Source organism: Lagenorhynchus albirostris, chromosome 1 (assembly GCF_949774975.1).
Source record: "Lagenorhynchus albirostris chromosome 1, mLagAlb1.1, whole genome shotgun sequence".
Classification (NCBI taxonomy): Eukaryota; Metazoa; Chordata; class Mammalia; order Artiodactyla; family Delphinidae; genus Lagenorhynchus; species Lagenorhynchus albirostris.
The window spans coordinates 159,096,627-159,115,455 of NC_083095.1; positions in this window are offsets into that span (position 1 = coordinate 159,096,627).

Consider the following 18,829-nt stretch of genomic DNA (forward strand, 5'->3'; position numbering starts at 1 on the left):
TGATGGTTCCATTCTCCATACTAGAAAAGGCAGCTCTCCATCCAGGCTGGTGGTACTGTGCACCTGAAATGCAACCATCTAGGAAGTCTTTTGGCATAAGGCTAACATCTCAGAATGGGTAAAACCTGAATACCAATAAGGACCTCTTTTGTGTCATGGACTTAATCAGAATGTTTTCTGAGGATGGGTTTTAGGAAAAGGAGCAAGGAAGAGACAGCATCTAAAGAGGGCTGATGGGGGGCTTCCCTGGTGGTGCAGTGGTTAAGAATCCGACTGCCAATGCAGGGGACACGGGTTCAGTCCCTGGTCCGGGAAGATCCCACATGCCTCAGAGCAACTGAGCCCGTGTGCCACAACTACTGAGCCTGTGCTCTAGAGCCCGCGAGCCACAACTACTGAGCCCGCACACTACAGCCTGTGCTCCGCAACAAGAGAAGCCACTGCAATGAGAAGCCCATGCACCGCAATGAAGAGTAGCCCTCACTCGCCACAACTAGAGAAAGCCCGCGCACAGCAACAGCAATGAAGACCCAATGCAGCCAAAAATAAATAAATTAAATAAATAAATTTATTTAAAAAAATAAAAAATAAAGAGGGCTGATGGGGAGTGGAATACCTTGTCTGGGGAAGATAATTATTATGCAGATATTATTTTCCCTATGATACATATTATCTGATTATCAAAGTAAATACAGATTCATTGTAGAAATATTGGAAGAGACAGGACAGTGTAAAGAAGAAAATAAAAATAACCTATTTGTTCTATCCCAGGCATAACTGTTGTGGACATTTTGGTGTAGCCTTCTAGATTTCGGTTAGGTGCACGGGCTCTGGAATCAGATTAACTTGTATTGGGGAATCGCATCAATAACTACTGCTCTCCTACCTCACAGAACTTTCCCTTAGGGCCCCTGGAAATCTCATTTCCATAGTGTCGTTGTCACTAGTGCTGGTCTTCAGATGTTTCTGGGACCTCCGTTTGTGAGACTGCACTTCCGGGTTCCCTTGCGAATCAGTGGGACCATGTGATCTGTTTTGGCCAACGAATCATGAATGAGGGCCATGTGCCATTTTCGTGCAGGAGCTGGAAGTTGCCGGTGCAAGACTCTCTGGAGTTCTCTTTGCCACCTCTCTTGACAAAGTTTCTTTCTATGGAAAATGGGATGATAATAATACCTACTTTATCGTGTTCTGGGAAGGATTAAATAAGATAATGTAAGTAAATCCTTTCGAAGTGTGCCTGGCCCATAGGAGGGGCCTCCACAATGTTACCTGTCATTGTTATTATTGTTAATATTGTTGATCACTGATAGCAGTTCAGCGATCTCACTTGCAAAGGTTTTTTTTCAATTCCGTTCAAAAGTGACTGAGCTCGTTCTGAGCTTGTTTTCTTCTTCAATTCCATTCCAAAGTGACTGAGTTTTGCCTCTTTGTGACTGTGATAGGCATGAAAGAGGGCAGGAAAAACTTCCTGTTCTATGAGATCGCAGTCTAGAGCAGGGCAAGCAGATAGGTAAACATCTTGACTTCCAGGTAGATGATGGTAAATGTTCTGGAACAGAGAAATAAGCAGAGATCAAGGTCTAGTGGAAGAATCCCCGGCCCCACTCTGGGTGGGACTGAGAGAAACAGTCTACCTGCCTGGCTGTCTTATTTCTGTGTCTCTGCTGATCGAGCTGACATATAGCCAGCTACGGTTCACCAGTTTGGCTGGGTTATTTTTGGAATGATTCTGTAATCGTTTTGCTTCTATGAGTGCAGGGCGAGCTTAACAAATGTCTTTCCTAACCTACAGTATGCCTCCTGATGTACCCAGAGACACTAATTGGATACTAAGTGCTTGCTTTCCTGCTGAGGGAAATGTCAGGTTCTAATAATATTCCATTATTAGGCCCACATAATTTCCTGCCTGGACTATTCTAACAGCCTCATCACTGGTCTTCCTGCTTTAAATACTTTCCTTTATGGTCTATCCTCAACACTGCTGATTTGGAATTGCTATTTCTCTACTCAAAACACTTCAATGATTCCCTAAGATATAGGTCTAGGAACTAAGAGATGAAGGGAGAGTGGGCCTGCTCCCAGGACCCACTTTCAGAATGTCTGCATCCTGTTCCCACAACTTTGGACTCAGTGGGTTTAGACGTCTTGACCCTCAAGGCGGGGTGGGGAATGATTCCATCAAAGGAGATAACATGAGTTCCACTAAATTTCAAATTATGGCTACTGCCTGCTCCCTTTGGGCTCTTTGTGCTGACAGGGACAAAGAAGGAGTCACCATCTTGGCAGTGGTAACTGATTCATCACCAGGTGAAAACAGGGCTCCTGTCATGCAAAGGGGGCAAAGAAGAATACATCTGGCACCAAAGTGATCCACAAGGGCGTCTCTTAGGTCTCCCCTGTCCAAATTTGACGGTAAATGGTCAAGTGTTGTAGCCACAGCCTGAGAAGGGCGTAATGACCAGGAGCTCAGACCACAGGGTAACCCACAAAAGGAAACCACCTAGATCAGAAGAGGTGCTTCCTCAGAGTGGGGGGATCTCACAGGGGTAGTAGAGGAAGGAGCTGATGAGTACCAGTTATGACCCTGAGACAAGCTGCAACGGCAAAGCCTTCTCTTTGTAAGTTTCCCCCAGGAACAGAGGCCCACCGGAATCCTGAAGGTGCTCCTCTCAAAACGTATACAAAGCAAGTGGATCTGAGTAGCTCAAGGGATGGACTGTAGTGGATTCTGTCATTTCCCACCCAGACTTCTCCCATGTTCAGTACTGCAGCACTTGTTCTCCCAGCTACAAAGAATGGTGAGTGCTGACAGTTTTCAGCTGAGTCCCTTTCTCCAGTGATTGTCCTTAGCTATGAGAGCCACCCCACCCCAAGTGATGCCCCTTCCTAGTGCAGCCTGCATCTGGTGACTGGGTGAAGTGGGGATAAAGTGATCTGGTCCCCTTGCCCCACTTGGGAAAACTCTTGAGGACCATCTGCAGAATTTCCTGTAGGATTGGCTGAGGTCTTATAGCCCAACTTCTCCTTCTGCCCAGTCCAACTTCTGTTACTCACCCCCAGCGGTTGACCTTAGGTGTACATCCCAATGAAATTCTTGTATGCAAGCAACCGTCTCCGAGTGTGCCGCCCGCGGAATTTGACCTGCAACAGCTCCTTCATCACCCCTTCCTTCATCATGCTGCTTGGAACTCTGTTACAATGGATGGGACTCCATCTTGTGCCACGAGGTTGAAGGCCACACTCTAAGTGTGTTGGAGTAGAAATCTAGTAACGTTTGGGTCCTAGATGTCTGTGGAGCCGCCATGCTGGCCACAAATGGCCTATAGCTGAGCTTTTATCCTTTTAAATTCACCGACATTTTGGGTCTTTGCTACATGCAACTGAACATTAATTGAGACCCAAGTAGAGATGGGGTGCAGGCGATTGAATATATGCATTTGGATCTGGGAGGTAAGGATTGAAGCTAGTGATGTAAATTTGGGATTCATCAGCAGAGAGATGGTACTGAAAGCTACGGGAGTGTGTATGTATGGAGAAGAGAAACAGGCCAAAAACTGAGCCTTGGGGCATGCTCGTACTTAGAGGGTGGAAAAGGGGGAGGATCACGACAAGGAGACCACTCAGAGAAGCTACTGAGGAGGAAAATCAGGAGTGTCCAGTGCAGAAGCCAAGGGCAGAAAGTGATTCAGCGAAGACGGGTTGGTCAGCGGGTCCCCATCACTAACTTGATGAAATACCAAGACTTGGAAGAGAGGACCCAAGGTGCTTCATGGCCACTGCCTGCCCTGGACTTGATGCGCCCATAATATGAACCTGCTTTTGCCTCCAGCACACGCTATGCTGTTTCTGATCTCAGTGCCTTTGCTCATGTGGACTGCTCTACCAGGAATGCCTTTGCCACCTTCACTAGGCTAACTTCTACTCATCCAGTCACACTCAGCTCTGTCTTAATTCCTCCCGGAAGCCTTCCCTGACTTCTCTCCCTTCTCTCCCTCCCAAACGGTATTAAGCGCCCTTCCTTTGGACAGACATCAGGTCTCTACTATCATGGGCTGATAACGCTGCTTTGTAATTGGTACTTCACTTCTGTCTCCACAGTAGACTGTCAACCTTTTGATGGCAGGGTGTGGAAGAATCATCTCCACACCATAGCTGGTATGTGAAACCCAACAGGCACTCTACAAACATCTATGGGATGAAGTAATAGTTCTATGCAACTAATATAGCTTATTCAAATCTCTCCATCTATTTAGGAATCCCATAATAAATCCCTTTATTAGGCTATCACGTGTATTTATCCATTTTATTTGAAATGCTAAGTATACAAAAGCTCTTTGTAAGCCGTAAGCTACCCACTGAATTTAAGGGATGCTGGAAGGGTCAGGATTAGGGAATAGCCCCTGCTGGTCATCTCTGGGCTGAGGGCTGGGCCTTCTCAAAGGGTTGCCTCTGGCTGTCAGGAGCTCCGCAGGCTCTTTCCTCATTCTTTTTGCAAGAACATTTACGTTCAGTTTCTCTCGCTCACCCCACCTACACCTTTAAAACCTCTTCTTTGGAACAGCAGACTTCGCCTCCCACTCCAGACAGGTTTCTGTGCTAATCTTAATTTGGGAATAATCAGTACAAATTGGATTTTTATTCAGCACCTCCTACACCTCTCTATTAATTCCAGTACATTAACAAATACCAAAATATTCATGTAAAAATATTTCTCCCTTCAGAGAACATTGTTCCTTGTTCCGTGTTCCTCTGTTTAATGCCATCTGATCAGAGTTGACTATAAATTTAATTATTGTTTTACTGAAACCTGACATCTCTCTGTCAGACATGCAGGGAAAAGAGCTCAGATTGGGGACTAGAAGGGAGATGGCTGTGCATGACGATGGAGTACAGACGAACATGTAACCTCCTTCTCCGTACACTTAATAAGAAACAGACAGAGGAGGCACACCGGCTGAGGATCAAGGGGTCATGTTCAAGTGAGGCAAGTACTGAAACCTCTGACCACAAATGTGAAAGGCGTCATCAGAGATGGAAGTTTCTGGAACTCTGAGCAGTGGCTTTCTCCACAGCTGAGAAGCAGCATGTCTGCCATACATCTCACTCTGAAATCTGTATTTGGAGGGAACAGGTGCGTATAGGTGGGTGAGAAGCCTGACAGAAAGGTGTGGAACGGCCTTTCTAGGTGTGGATGGGCCCTTCTTAAACAGGGGAGATTTTTGTCCTCCAACAAACGCTTGGCGAAGTTTGGAGACATTCTTGGTTGTCACAACCAGGGGTGGGGATGGGGGAGTGCTACTGGTACTTAGTGGGTAAGCCAGGGATGCTGTGACATATCCTACAGTGCACAGGACAGCCCCACTGCAAGAAATATTCCAGCCCCAAAAGTCAATAGTGCCGAGGTTGAGATCCTGCTATAGATGTAAGAGCTCTTATCTTCCTTCTAGGGATAAATTGTATTCACTGGGAGTGGAGGAAATATTTTGTTTTTCTCTGACCATATTCTCTGTTTTTACTGGTTACTTGGACGGTATGTATCAGCTCAGTGAAAACCCAGCTGTATGCTGTCTACAAAAAAACTCATCTAAAAGAGCAATTCAGATCAGTAAAATGCAAACAAAAGGAAAATGCATACAAATGCGTATCAGGAAAACGCAAACAAAAGCAGAAGTATATTAACATCAATAAAAATGTAAGATAAAAAGAGAAACACAAATGGGGGAATTTCATACAGATAAAATTGACGGTTTCCAATGAAATCCTTAAATACTAAGTAAAATAACATCAATGTAAACTTTTTAGAAGTTGCAAAAAAAAAGAGGGAAATGAATAGATACAAAATAATAAGAGGGCTTCCCTGGTGGCAGAGTGGATAAGAATCTGCCTGCCAATGCAGGCGACATGGGTTCAAGCCCTGGTCTGGGAAGATCCCACATGCTGCAGAGCAACTAAGCCCGTATGTCACAACTACTGAGCCTGCGCTCTAGAGCCCGCGAGCCACAACTACTGAAGCCCATGCACCTAGAGCCCGTGCTCCGCAACAAGAGAAGCCACTGCGATGAGAAGCCCTCTCGCCACAACTAGAGAAAACCCATGTGCAGAAACGAAGACCCAACACAGCCAAATAATAATAATAATAATAATAATAATAATAATAGGAGATGTTACATTAGTTTATGGTGGTTTTATGGTAGATAAATGTATATCCCTTTGTTCATGGTAGACCTCCCCCCCACATAATAGACATAAACAATGAAACGAACACTACACCCAAAAAACAGACAATTCATCTCTTTTGCAAGGACCCATGGAACATTTATTTAAAAATATGATTAATATTAATATGACATACATCAGCCAGTTTCAAAAAATGGAAAATATCATATTTTCCCATCAACAATCGAATAGATCATATTCCCTGATCCCAGTGTAATCAAACTATAAAGACAAAACATAAACAGAAAGCCTAACTCTGCTTATGTCTTAGTCTCTTCCTTAAACACCTCTGTCGTAGAGGAGACCAAAGCTGAAATTCTGAAGCAGTGCAGCTCCATATGGTAGCTACTAGCCCCACGTAGCTATTGAAACGTGGCACCTGACACGTGGCTAGTCTGAATTGCTGTGGGCGTGAACACACTGGATTTCCAAGACTTAACATGAAAAAAGAATGTAAAATATCTCATTAATGTATTGATATTTTTATTGATTACATGTTTAGATGATAATATTTGGGGTATACTGGGTTAAATATTATTAAAATAATTTCACCTGTTTCTTCTTTCTACTTTTTAAATGTGGATACTGTACACTGTAAAATGACAGATGATGTCACATTATATTTCTATTGGTAGCTCTGCTCTAGAATATCCACAAAAATAAAATGTGATGACACAATAAACACTACATACTAAACACTATAGAATGTGGCTAGAGCAGTGTTTGGAAAAAATTACTAGCTTACATATCTATGCTACTAAGTAAGAAAGAGTGAAATGAAATAAAATTAAGCAATTAATATAAGAATTTAGAAAACATAAGTAAACTAACCTAAGGAAAGTAGAGGGAAGACACTAATGAAGAGAAAAGTAGCAAGCAATTTAGAAGACAGAACTAAAATGATACAGAGATTCAAGAACATAAATTGAAGATTTGCTGAAAAAATTATAAAATATAATAACCACTGCCTTACCTATTTTTTTTAAGTGGAGAAAACTCAAACAAAATTTGAATTAAGAAAAAAAAGAAATTAAATTTTAAAAAATGATTATAGAGTGATTTGCACAACCTCTGTGGTTAAACATTAGAAAATCTAGATAAAATGCATAATTTTCTAAAAAAAATTATGTCATCAAAATTTAATAAAGAGGAGTCAGACCATGGAAGAAATTGGGAAAGGGACCTAAGACCCACCCCTTTTAACCATCCCACCTCCACAAGGATGAGGCTGGTTTCGTAGGTGAATTCCATCTGTACGGAAAATATAAGGAGTTATGATGACTGTTTAAAGGTTCGAAGGTGGGGATGTATGTATATGTATAGCTGATTCACTTTGTTATACAGCAGAAACTAACACACCATTGTAAAGCAATTATACTCCAATAAAGACGTTAAAAAAATAATAAAGGTTCTAAGGTACAGAACTCAACTGATAAAATCGTAATAAAGCTACTCTCTTTAAAAGTACTAAGTCCCTAGATTTCACAGGTAACTTCTTCCAAACCTTTGAGAAACAGATAACCACAGTGCTACTTAAACTGTTCCCAGAGACAGGAGAATCCCACCAAAACTTTACCAAAGCCTGAAAGAAAAAGGCGAAAGAGAAAAGAAAGACATCTACAGATCAAACTCAGTTATGACAACCAATGCAAAAATCCTTAATATAATATCAGCAAAGAGAAGCAGAAGACACTAAAAGAAAGATACATGAAGAGAGATCAATCTGAAGAATGTAAGGATGGTTTAATATTAGAAAATTTTATGCTAAAGAATGCATTTGCTATCGTGCAACCTTCATTTCAGTTTGTATTTTATTTATTTATTTACTTATTTAAAATCTTAACCTTTTTTGATTTTTATGCAGAAGTTATTAGGACCACTTTAAAAAACTTTGTTTATTTGACTGTGCCAGGTCTTAGTCGCAGCATGTGGGATCTTTCGTTGCGACATGTGAACTCTTAGTTGTGGCATGTGGGATCTAGTTCCCCAACCAGGGTTCGAACCTGGGTCGCCTGCATTGGGAGCATGGACACTGGACCACCATGGAAGTCCCTCAGTTTTTTTTTAATTAACAAAATAAATACTAATGGATATTTCCTTAACATTATAAAATATTATAATCTTCCATCCAAAAAGCTAGCACAGCTTAATGTGAAAAGCCAGAAACATTCCCGTTAAAGTCAGAAACAAGAACTCCCACTATCATATATGAGAAAGATATAAGAGGTACAAAACTAGAAAGGAAGAGGCACCTGGTTGTAAAGTTTATGCCAAAAATCAAACCTTTACTATATTACAAATAATAACCAGTTAGAAAATCTAAGGGAAGAAAAGATGCCATTTACAATAGAAACATAAAAATACTTAAGAACAAATGTATTAATCAATGTTAGTACAGTCCTAACCTTATATAGTACAGTACACTGTAGTCCTAACCCTATGCTAAAAACTTAAAATTCCTATTAAAAGCTGCACAAATTATTTTAGTAAGTGAAAAACCTCCCTTGTTTTTCTTTGGAAGACTATTCAGTAAGGTAGTTTTAATTCCTGAATTTAATCTCTAAATTAAGTGTGTTCCCAGCCCAATTACCAACAGAGTTTTGTTTGGAATTTGAGCTATTAAAGCTAAATTTCATCTCGTAAAATAAACACATGATTGGAAGCAGAGAAAGATCTGAAAAAGAATAACAAGTATGACCATGATACTATTAGGTATATTAAACCATTGTTTAAGGCCACAGACATTTCAGAGTAGGAATATACCAAGAAATCAATGTAAGAGAGTCAAAAAATAAATTCAAGCACGTATGGGAAATGAGTATTTGATTAAAATGGCATCATTAAATTTATCAGCACGGATGGGGCATTCAATAAACTGCATTGGGAAAACTGGTTAGTTATCTGAAGGAAAAAAATGATTTATTACTGTTACCAAGTCCAAGCTCGCTCTGCTCACCGTGTGACAGGCCAATGAATCGGAGACAAGGTGTTGAGGCAAAGGAATACGACTTTATTCGGAAAGCCGGAAGACCGAGAAGATGGCCGACTAATGTCTCTAAATAACCGTCTTATCAGGGCCTGGATGTCGGTTTCTTTTATAAAACAGAGACGGGGAGAAGGTGAGGAAGTAAAGTAAAAAGACCATAAGTCTTACAAGTATCCCCTGGAATGGCCAGCCTCCGGGAGAGGATGTGTTAATTTCTTCTTTCTTGCAGCCATCCATAGGTGGACAGGGTCCGGATGTTCCCCTAAACAAAGGCACTTTGGTTTAACATTCAGGCAGAGGGGCAGGGCTCCCCAAGGCAGGCCATTATGTATAAACAGTATCCTTTTAGTGAACAAAAGCAACGGGAGTAAAAGAAACAGATCTAACATGTAGCCAGATTTTGTTCTCCCCTGTAACATTACCTTATTCTTCACATGCAAAGAAATTCCATATGGATCCGAGAGTTATATACAAAAATGGATCTATAAAAGCTAAAGTAAGAGAATGATTACAGAATTGTCTGTATAACTCTATGCAAACAAATTTTAAAACTTGGATTAAAACAAAGGTAAAAAAACTCCAAAAACCCAAAGGTGAATTTACCAGGTGAGTCCCAAAGGCTACGTTAAGCTCAGGTAGGTGGCCAGGTGGGAAGTGTGTTCCAGGACAAGTCTGGCCCCCTAAATGCCCTTCTTTCCACCGTCTTTTGTCAAATCTGTCCACTCATCCAGGTGGGCCCCTGAAGCAGAAATGCAAATAATAAACATTAGGCCCAAAGTCGGCAGTGTTATTATTCAAAAGACACCTTGAGAAAGACAAACAAACCAGCTGTCAAAAAGGACTAGAAGTAAAGAGGTCAGAAAAATGAGTGATTACCGATGAATGCACAGGATGCTATATGAATACCAGGCATCGTCAGTTAGAAAATCCACAGCGAAGGAGAGCCCATTCACAGTAACAAAATATAGTAAGTACTTTGGAATAAACTCAATGCAGGATGTTTGTGACCGGGTAGAGAAAACCATAATACTTGTGATTCCTGCAGGAGAGCAGAAGGAGAATTGCATTTTCCTGGCAAGCAGGAGTAATATTGTGAAGATATCGACCCTCCTCATGTATAGGTCACGTGTGGTCCAATTATTGATACAACGAATCTGGCTTTGTTGCAGCTCTTCTACATTTGCAGGCATCCTTCCTTCAAAGTTTCTTCTGCGCAGCTCACCAGGCTACCAGCATGCCTGAGATCTCAGAAATAAGCAGAGGTAGACTTTGAGTAAATCTATGCTTGTTTAATCCAGCGGCTCTCAATTTCAAGCATTCAGTCATGGGGAGGCTTGTTAAAAAAACAGATTGCTGGGCTCCACACCCAGATTCAATTCTTGGGGTGAGGCCCGAGAATTTACATTTCTATCAAGTTCCCAGGGGCTGCTAGTAGGGAGCCCTCCACCTGGAAATCCACTGGGTTAGTCAAATGCCTTAGAGGTCAATGTAATGGGAAACTAGTAAAGCAGGTCTAGACTCCGAGGTTCTTAGGATTTCCCTTGAACTTGCCCATCACTGGACTAATTTCCAGCCTCATCCCTATGCCTTTTAACGCGAGGCAGGCCTGGCAATGGGTCATAACTGGGTACCAGATGGTTGTCATTTACTGTCTTCTTCCTATCGGTGGGGAAGGGTTGGAGGGGCAAGCAGGGAACAGGGTTGGCTGTGTATGTGTGTGTATATGTGTACGTGTGTACATCCATGTATGTGTGTATGTGCATGTATGTGTGTATGTGTGCGCATGTATGTGTACTGTGTGTGTGCATGTGTGTGTGTATATATGTGTATGTGCATGTGTGTGTGTGTGTGTGTGTGTGTGACCACTTGAGATTTCAAGGCTTGTGGAATTTAGACACAAGTTCCCCAAAGTGCTAGCCCTCACATCCTCTGTGTACCCAGCAAATCCTCATTTAAAGCTCCAGAACTTCTCATGGAACCTGACAAAAGAGTATGGCTGGAAGAATAAGTGGCCAAGAAAAATAAATAATTCGGGTGGGGGTGGGGAAGATTTATCTGCCTGGTTATAAGAACCTATTTTAGAGCAAATAGTAATAAAAACAGCTGGAGTGCAGCTACAAAGAGAAAACTATATCTAAGTTATGCAGAAGAGGGCCAAGAATTAGACCAAATTATATGAGAGACTGTCATATATGATGAGTAAGCAATATGGAAGGGAAAGCTCACTTAATAAATCATGTTGGAAGACTGAAGATTGAGTTTGAAAAACGAATTAGATTTGTACCTCCTTGCCCTACTCACCAACATGAGAGTCAAATATTTAAAACTAAGAAATCACAGAGGAAAACGTAGCATAATCAGAATGTACCATTTGCTGTACTTTGCAAGTATGGGGCGGGGAGGTGAAGGAAATAGCACTTGCTGAGTGCCTACTGTATGCCACACATGTATTACCTTATCCCATTAGGACTCTCAGCAACCCTGTGAGACAGGGATTACCCTCAACTTTCAGATAAGGAAACTGAGGCACAGAGAAACCAGTTACTTTCTCAAATGGAGAGCAATCAGAAGCGCCTCACTCTGTCTGACTCCATGCCCTGTACTGCCCAGTTGCTGCCCACCAGCCCAAGGGGTCCAAGGGAGATGGGGTGCCTAGTTCAGTGCCAGCCTATTCCTAGATGGACCTGGGGTGGTAGAAAGTGAAACAAGTCAGAACCAAGGTTGAGGACAAGGCAGCTGCACAGTGGTACAGAGCTGATGAGTTCGGCCAGGAGAACAGGGGCAGTAAGTGCGTTCCAAGGGCCACCTGCCTGGAGTTGGGAAGCAGGATGAATGGCTGGGTCCCAGGAAAGGTTGGGATGTTTAATGTGGTGACACTGGGGCACACAACAGCTGTAATTTGTGGTCCATCCCTACTCCTTCCTTCTACCAGACATAACCTTAACTCCCCTTCCTAGGGGCCTGGAGAAGCCACGTGGTATCATGAAAGAGCAGGTGCATGAGAGGTCAAGAAAACTTGGGTTTAATTGTGCTTTGTCGCTTTCTAGGTGCATGGCCTTGATCCAGTAACCTAACCCTTCTGAGGCTTAGTTTCCTAATTTTCACATCAGGGTGCCCACCTCACAGAATTCATGTGGGGATTAAATGGACAAGTCAGGTAAAGCGTTAAGCTTAATAAATGGTGCAGAGTAGGTGATCAATTGATATTTATTGAATAAGCGAATTTATACATTTGCTTAACGTGTGTATTTATTCATTAGCTCTGAAGAAAACTTGAAGTCCAGGGAAAGGAGGTTTATCCGGCTAGTTCTGCTAGGTAGACAAGAATTTCACATCTTTCATCAGTTGTAGTTGAAACATTCTAATTTGGGAAACTGGGTCAAGCCATATCACTGTGCGTTAATTATAAGTTGTGATTCTAGCAACCTGTGGAAAGATGAGAAAATGGTCCAGCGCCTGCATTTCCCACAGCAACAAATGTGCCTCCGATGACACTTCCATAATCGCCACCCCTTCCAATTGCATACATCTTGGCACCTTACAAAGAAGTGCTCACACCCAGGGTGACAGAAACCCGCCTTCAAGGAAGGTCATGTCATCCCATTTTGTGGATGAGGAGACTAAGGCTCTAGGAGGTGCAGGGACCTTCTCAGTGGTTGGCGGCAGAGCCGGAGCTGGAATCCCCGGATGTGCATGAACTGATCATCACTACGGCATAGGCTTCGTTACCTTGTTACAGGCTTAAAGGGTGATGCTATACAGTGTCCTGCTTGCTTGCATCTGCTTCTGTCTCCCCTGAGGCCCTCATGTGGATCTGAGGCTCTGAGGATCCCATCTGTACATCTTACCCCATCCCCATTCCAGAGCCAATTTGGAAGGAGACAGAAGGAGTGCAGCAGCCTCCATCCTGCAGACGTACGAGGCCACAGGAACTTTGCAGCCCATCACCTGGCAGCACAGCCTGGATGCTGAAACCCATGCTGGAGCTGCAGAGATCTGGCCAGAGAACTTGGGTCAAGTCCTGCCCAGGGCTAGGGGTGGTGATGTTTGCCTGGAGTGACAGGCTGTTACACAGGTGAGGAAGAACCTGCTGTTTAGTAATCACCTCTACGTGACAGGCTCACACATTATCAATAATTCCCACAGCATCTTGTGATACTATCATTGTTGTACTGATGATGGAACAGTACCTTGGAGAGTGACATCTTATGCAGCATCTCGAAGTGGGTAGTTGTCGAAGATTCAAACCCAGCCCTGTTTACTATGATCCCATGCCCTTCTCAGCAAGGCCCCTGTCACAAGTTGGACTCTGACATCCTCTATGCTTTCTGGAGAGAAATGGGTCACAGCCTTTGATTACGACTGCCATTGGGAAGGTGGGAGTTAAACGTAATGCTCTGTTTAGATCCATAACTGGTACCTACTCAACTGTTGGGTTCCTGTAGAGCCTGTGCAGATGGAACAAAGCCTCCCTCCTGTACCCTGCACATACGTAGGAGGGTAAGACCAACAGGCAGAACCAGACTGGAGTCTGGAGCACCAGTAGCCATAAAGACGTCTGTGGGGACCTCACATGGGACCCAGCACCTGCTACCTCCAGAGACAGGGAGCTGTGATCTCCTTGCTCCCTGAAGGCTTTCCCAGCCTGTCTCTTACTCTTCCTCCCTGGGGCAAAGGGGAGAGTCTGATACACCTGATGAGATTGGAGAAAGAGCCTGAGATTGCGCCCGCCAGCCCCTCCCAAGCATCCTCCCCTTTGACCCCCTGCACACGAGCACCTGTTTCCCCCCTGGTCCACCCCTCCATGCTGCTGACCATGGCGGGCTCTGCCCTGGTTGGGATGTGCCCGTAGTTTGAAGTGGGTAAGCCCAATTCAGAGGAAAGTATTGGGAAAACAGACTGTGGCTGCCGAGTCAAGATGCTTTTCCAGGGGAGCTTTCCCAGCTATCGATCTGGCTCTCTGAAGCCTCCTTTGTCATACTGCTGGGGACCCATGGGGGAAAGGGCTGGATTGATTTCCATCTTTGTGGTTAGTGATAAGCCCTGAAATTCCATCGTGAGAAATGTGTGAGGAAGAGAGAAGGAAGCAGAGGTGGCACACAGGCAAACATTCACGTCCTGCAGTAGTTCCTGCCCCTGAGATAGTTGCTGCTCCCTGGCTCCCAAACTCCTCACTCTTTCACCAAACATGTCCAGGGGAGTCTGGGGTCCCAATTCAAGCTCCGTCCACGCGTCCAGACTCCTCTCCCATGTGCTCTGACCCACTTGGTCGGTACTAGCACTGTACCCAGAATACCCCTGCTCAATTCCTGCATCTGTGGCTTGCTCCCTGCTGGCAATGCCAAGGTTAAATAATAGAATCTGGAAGGAGCTGTGGAGGTCACGTTGCTCAGCCCTCCTTCTGGAGAAGGGGCCATCGGAACTTGCTTCCATGTCTTGCTGCTGGGAGCAACCTCTCCTGTAACTTGGCATTTCTGTTTCTTTTACATTTTTATTTTTTTTTTAGACAACAAGGCATCTGCCTTCTTGCTACTCATGTCTGGTACAGGTGTCTTCTTTGCCACCTACACACATTCCAGGCAGCCCTCCCTGGGCACTTCAACCTTGCCTAGGAATTAGGTGGTGTTTTATCATCATGCAGGCATGAAACAAGCACTGCTAGCTTCCTTTGTCTGCTCTCCTGGGTGCCTTTAGAACACGGGGTTCTAAGCTCCTTGAGGCTGAGGCTGCGCTCGAGCCTGGCACACAGGAGGTGCCCAGGAAACCTGTGAGTTGTCCGGGCCCAGCAGACATGTCAGATGGGATTGCTCGGTGGGCCATGCACAGTCCTGTTTGTTCATCGCCCACCGAGGGTCTTCTGTGGGTCAGCCCAGCCCTGAACTTGCTCACCGCCTAAAGGTGGAAACTGACACGCTCACAGAAAACCACAACACAGCGAGCCGCCTGCTAGGAGGCGTGTTGGGGATGCTGAGGGAACGTGGGAGGGAGCAGTCATCAGGCCAGCACTGGGGCAAGCTGAGCCCAGAAGGATGAGCAGGAACTCGTTGGTTGGTAGCAGCAGGAAGGGCAAGCAGCAGGGAGCACTGGGCCGGAGAGGTTCGGCTTCCCAGTCTCCACGGCCTCCAACGTGGCCTTTAAGCTAACATCAGGCAGACAGCCACAGAGATACACTGACGGTTCTGAAGGAAGAAGGCCATCATACGCCTGTCAACCGCTGTTTTATACTTACGGTGACCAGCGTGTCCTGCTTTGCCCAGGCCTTTCCTGATTGTACCACTGACAGTCCTGCTTCCCGGGAAACCCCTTAGCCCTGGCAGACCCGGAGAGATGGGCTGGAAGGGCAGCCTGAATGATTATATTCCATAAACCCTTTCATTAACTTCTTTTTGTTTCATTTTTAACTCTTTTTTTATTTTATTTTATTTTTTTTCCGGTACGCGGGCCTCTCACTGCCGTGGCCTCTCCCGTTGCGGAGCACAGGCTCCGGACGCGCAGGCTCAGCGGCCATGGCTCACGGGCCCAGCCGCTCCGCGGCATGTGGGATCTTCCCGGACCGGGGCACGAACCCGTGTCCCCTGCATCGGCAGGCGGACTCTCAACCACTGCGCCACCAGGGAAGCCCTAACTCTTTATTTTATATTGGAGTACAGTTGATTAACAATGTTGTGTTAGCTTTAGGTGTACCAGGAAGTGATTCAATTATACGTATACATGTATCTATTCCTTTTTCAAATTCTTTTCCCAATTAGTTTTACAGAATATTGAGCAGAGTGCCCTGTGCTATACAGGAGGTCCTTTGTGGTTATCTGTTTTAAGTATAGAGGTGTGTACATGTCAATCCCATACTCCCTAACTATCCCTCCCCACAACCCTTCCCCTCTGGTAACCATAATTTGTTCTCTAAGTCTGTGAGTCTGTTTCTGTTTTGTAAATAAGTTCATTTGTACTATTTATCTTTTTTGAAGATTCTCATTATCCTCTGACTGGCACAATTACATTGCATTATAAGGTCTTTGTGACAAAGGCATTAGCGAATTAGTTGTAAACGTTGAAAATATGCTGCCTTTTTGGAAACCCTGGATGGGGATTTCTTTATATTTTAAACATAGCGAGCTCTCCTCTCCCCAGGCTTCAAAGGGCTGTGGCAGGACGTGCTGTGAGAGACAGCATGGTGGATTTGGGGGCCTGCGAGGAGGGAGAATGTCCGGGGCACAGGGGATATGACTTTGTGCAGGCAGGGTTGTGGAGGTGAGACTGGAGCGGGGCAGAGGTCACAGAGCTCCCGGGGCCGGGCCAAGGTCTCAATCTCACAGCCTTGGGGAGCCCAGAATGCTGTCACACAGAGGAGTGTCACAGTTGGATCAGAAAGTTTACCCAGGTGGAGTTCTGGAGAATTGATTTGGGTGGGTGCTGTAGAGGCCATGACGAGAGACGGAAGACCACTCTGGGTGCTGCCGTCATTATGCAGGTGAGTTTCACAGAGGTGGAGAGAAACGGACAGGACAGTGATCTGAGGGTGAATGTGTGGCAGGGGGAGGTGACTCACTTGTGCTCTGGCTACAATGACAACCACCAAGACAGGGACTTAAGGAGGAAAATAGCTTCAGGGGTAGACGCTGCGTTTGGCTTTGGATGTGTCGTTTGGGCCCTGGGACCGCCAAGTGGAGACATCTCCTGGGCAGAGGGATATAAATGTCTGAAACTTTGGAGAGAAAGGTAGCCTGGAGATAAAGATTTGGCTTTCATTCACCTTCTAAGTCCAAGGTGATTGAAATGGGTGAGTTACTGATGGTGAAACTGAGTCCCCCTAAAACTGAGTTCCCTTACCGAGTTTATGATTAATCTCTCTATCCAAAACTTTATTCCTTTTCTTGTCCCCTCTGACCTCAATCCTGTGCTAACTGAACAGTCAGATGACTACCACTGCTGTTGTCAGTAACATTGTAAATGTACTAAAACTACTGTTACAGATCACATCATTAACGTACAAACTCAGGTTGTTTCTCCAGGGCAAGATGAGCTAACGGACCCCCAGCTGTGAACTTGGTCAGAGAATCACAAACCAGAGATACCTTGACTCCCAAAACTATGATTAAGCAATGTTCCAAGATACGAGTAACCCCGGCTTCTTTGTTCTTCCCCTTAAAAAAAAAACCCAAACTCAAAGACCGAGTGGGAGTGGTCTGAGGCTTGTCTTCCACTCCCTTGCTTGGCACCCTGCAATAAACACTGTCTTTTCCTTCACCACTGCCTTTGCTGCCCACCGCGCCGGGCAAGCAGACCCCATTTGGTTCAGAAACAACGGAGGATGTGAGTGAGAAGGCAAGAGGCCCCAGCCCCGCAGGGGAGAGGATGGTTGATTCTCTATTTCCTAGAGGAAGGGCTGTGATGGTTGACAGGCTTGAACAGGGCAGCAGCTTTTGCTGGTGTCTTCAACGTGCCTGAGCACAGTTGGATCCCTGGGAGCCATCTGGAAAGTCAGTCTTTTCTGGTGTGACCCAGTTCTAGATAAGATGACACTAATAATACCCATTCACTCCTCGGAGCTGTGAGGAATCGGGAGCTAAGGTATGCGCTGGGCTCGTTATGCAAATAACCTGTCCTGCGGCACACACAGGGCTGGCTGGTCCTTCACTCCTTCCTCTCCTCTCCCAGGATTCTGGACTGGTCTGCTGCTGCCCACACAACAGCCCTTGCCTTCTTCCTCCGGGTACCTGAAGGCCTCCTGGATGTAAGCATCTCTTGAAAAACAACGATCTTCATTTGCCAGAATTGTTTTAAAACAATTCTGGCTATGAGAATGCTCAGATAAAGTCAATTTCTCTTTCTCAATAAGAAAAATGAGGAAAGAGAAAGCATTGCACGGGGCGGGTGGGCTGGGGGTGGACTCAGGAGGTGGATGCTGTCCAACTAAGCACACGTCTCTCTCTGAATTTCTGTGAAATGCGGGTGTAGAGCTGCGTGAGCCGTCAAGACCCGGCCCAGACGTGCTGAGTATGATTCTAGCCAACCTATACAAGTCAGCGCTTGCTAGCGCATGAGTCAGAAATATTAAAATATGGCTCAAAACAAGGAGTTAAAAATGGTAATTTTCAAGGTCTTATGTATTTATGCAATAAGTATGTATGGAGCACCCACTGAAAGTCAGGCACCATGGTAGCTGCAGGTGAGGTAAAGGGGAGCAAAGGTGCTCCAGGGGCCCCCATAAGAGTCTAGTGGAGGGCACGCGACTGGGGCAGTAGCTGCACAGTGTGAGGGGTGCGTGTGGGGGGGAGGGCGGCAGGAAGGCCGGAGAGGAGGCTGTTCCAATAGTTCTGCTCCCTCCCTCCACTCTCTGACAACGTTCCCACAGGATGTTCCTGGCCCACCTCTATCTCCATAGGAAAAATCTCAGAAGCGCCCAGAGGATGTGGTGCACCCCACACTTTGCAAGGAGCACCCTGTGCTGGGAGGGAATGCACTCATCCTTCCAGACCGCCGACGGGAGCTTTCCCAGTGTCAGTGCGCACTGACGCCTCAACTTGTGCCTGAACTATTTTTAACTGCCTGTCGCCATGGCAGCGTGAGAACCGCTGGGAAAGATGTGGCCTTTCTGACAGCAGTCAAGATGCTGGCTGCCCTCTC